Source organism: Galeopterus variegatus, unplaced genomic scaffold (genome assembly GCF_000696425.1).
Source record: "Galeopterus variegatus unplaced genomic scaffold, G_variegatus-3.0.2 Scaffold1066, whole genome shotgun sequence".
Lineage (NCBI taxonomy): Eukaryota > Metazoa > Chordata > Mammalia > Dermoptera > Cynocephalidae > Galeopterus > Galeopterus variegatus.
Genome location: NW_007727177.1, coordinates 241,527 through 244,303, shown reverse-complemented (window position 1 = coordinate 244,303; position 2,777 = coordinate 241,527).

The window sequence follows — 2,777 nt, the reverse complement described above, 5'->3', positions numbered from 1 at the left end:
GAGCAGTAATCCATTGCATCTCTGCTGGATACAAGATGACACATTTCTATGAACAATAATTATTTTCATTACTATCAATTTTCAACAGCTTGTACAGTTTAAAGATTTGTAAAATAGGTTAAAGACAATAAAAGGCAGAGAAAATCTGGAAGGTATACTAGACAGGACACTCAGTAATTTTTTTTCTGCTCATTTCAAAGTGTTTCACAGTTTTTTTTTCTGACATGAATTAATGTTGATTTGAATTTTGTTGATTGTGAATTTTTTATGTTTTTTTAAATTTTGAGGGCTCTGCTTTATTAGCACGATAAACATCAGAGATATATAACTACTTTATGTTTGTACCTATTTAAGTAATGGTATGAAAAAATGATTTAAAAAAAAAAATAAAAAACACTGTGGATTTAACACAAAGGCAGCACTTGAGCCCTGCAAGGACTGGATGCTATGGGCCACCAGTTTGCAACCACTGATAGACATGATTCACAATCATCATTTCGAGTCACGAATTAAAACTGTACACTAGCTACAGAGCGTGACAGGTCATGGGGAACGTTGAGCAAAACACAGAGAATATCCTGGAAACACAAGCTGGATCTCCCGTCTCTCCCTATTTCTCTGCTTATTTTATTTATTTATTTATTCTGCAGCTGGCCAGCACGGGGATCTAAACCCTTGACCCTGGAGTTACCAACGCTGTACTCTAACCAACTGCACTAACTGGCCAGCTGTGTATCTATTATAAAACTGTTGTCAATTTCCATTGCTGAGCACCTTTGATGAATTAGCATCTCAAAGGATGCCCAGTAAATGCTCAGGTAATATCAGTGAATGGCTGAATGAAAGGAGGCATATAGATTATACAGAAGATATCATTCTTAGTCGTTTACAAACAGGGGCATTCATGTTACCAGCTGAGTTATTTCACTTCTCTGTGCCTTAGTTTCTGTATCCTTAAAAGTATTTCTTTGGGTTGCTATGAGGATTAAATGAGTTAATATTTGTAAAGCACTTAGAATAGTGTTTGCCACATTTAAGTGCTATGTAAATGTTTAAGGTAAATCAATGAAATGAGGCATTTTGCATTTTGAAGATTGGAAATTTTGAAATGAGAGTGTGGGAGAAGCAAAACCCTCAACCACAGACCCCTTAGCAAAGTCAGCTGAGGAGTGCTGGCACGCTGCTGATGAGTAGTTTATTCCAGATGAACCTCCCCTTTCTCTTACTGACATGCTTCACCCAGAAAAGCTTCCATGTCAACACACACTTGTTTTATGGTTTAAAAAAATACTTTTGAGGGCTATTTACAGTTTTTAAAAGCCTACATTGTTTTAATAAAAGTGATATGTGCACATTACTGAGAAATCAAAGAATTATGGAAATGTACAAAGAACAAAGTAACAATCACTCAAAATTCTACCACCCAGGGATAACCCATGTTAACCCTTAGAGAACTTCTGACATCTATGTAGTGTAAGCAGAGTGAGAAAGACTTTTACTTAAAAGAAGCTCAAATTATATATATTGATATGAAATATATTACTTTAATTTTCCTTTAACAGAAAAAAAAAAGAATTAAAACTGAAGAGATTGCTGAGCAGCACAGAAATATCAGTACCTAAAAGCCCTCTAACATTTACGATATGTATCATATTATATTATATATGTATTAAATGTAATTTCAGCTTAGGGCACTAATGACTCTTTGGAATGAAAGATGAGCTGATTATGATATTAATCTCCTCCACCGCCCTGTTCTCCTGATTAGGTGTGTTGGTTGAATGAGGGTACTTCAAAAAGTTCATGGAAAATGGAATTAAAAGATAACACGAATCTTTCCATGAACTTTTTGAAGACCTCTTGAATTACTGTCACTTTTCAGGATTTGTACGTACATCTGTGTCACAACTGTGCATCCCCTAGTTGTTTGGTTGTAAGTCTGTAATTGAGTAAATGCAACTCTCACTGCCATTTTTTATTACAATTTTCTTGTTTCATTCTTCATTTTGATTCATTGGCAGGTTGGCTGGATTTCATGATCCAGCGTTTTCTTTTGCTCTGGCTTGCTTTGTTGGTCCTCAGTCCTCGTGGTGCTGGCGTTCTGTTTGCACGGCTCCCTCGTCGTTAGGATGCTGAGTGGAATATTGGCTGCATTTTTCCGGGTCCCACGTCCTCTCCCCCAGAACTTTGTAAACATCATTGCTCCATTGCTTTCTGGTGTTGAAAGTTTCTGGGGAAAAGAACAAGGCCAGCCTGAGTTTGTTTTCCTTTTGTGAGTGTCTTAATTCATATTGGAGTGTCATTAATTATAACACTTCTAGAAATAAAACATTTTTAACAGTGCATATGTTTTTTATTTTTATTTACACAGTAAAGGCAAACATGCATACATTTTCAGCCTAGTGAATTTCTACCAATTCCAGCAGTTAAACACTGAAATTGACCCCTAAATTCAAAGCAGAGTCACTCATACATAGCTGGGGGGAAGGTAAAATGGTAAAGCCTCTCTGGAAAACAGTCTTGTAGTTTCTTCACAACTGAACATGCAACTACCATTTAACCCAGCAATTGCACTCATGGGCATCTGTCCCAGAGAAATGAAAACTTATGCTCACATAAAAACCTAAACACGGATCTTTAAGCCAGAGTTAAAAGTCTGTATACTGTATAATTCCATTTATATGACATTTTTGAAAAGGCAGAATTAGAGGAACAGAAAACAGATCAGTGGTTGCCCAGGACCAGTGTGGGGGGAGAATCGGGGGGGGGGGGGGGGG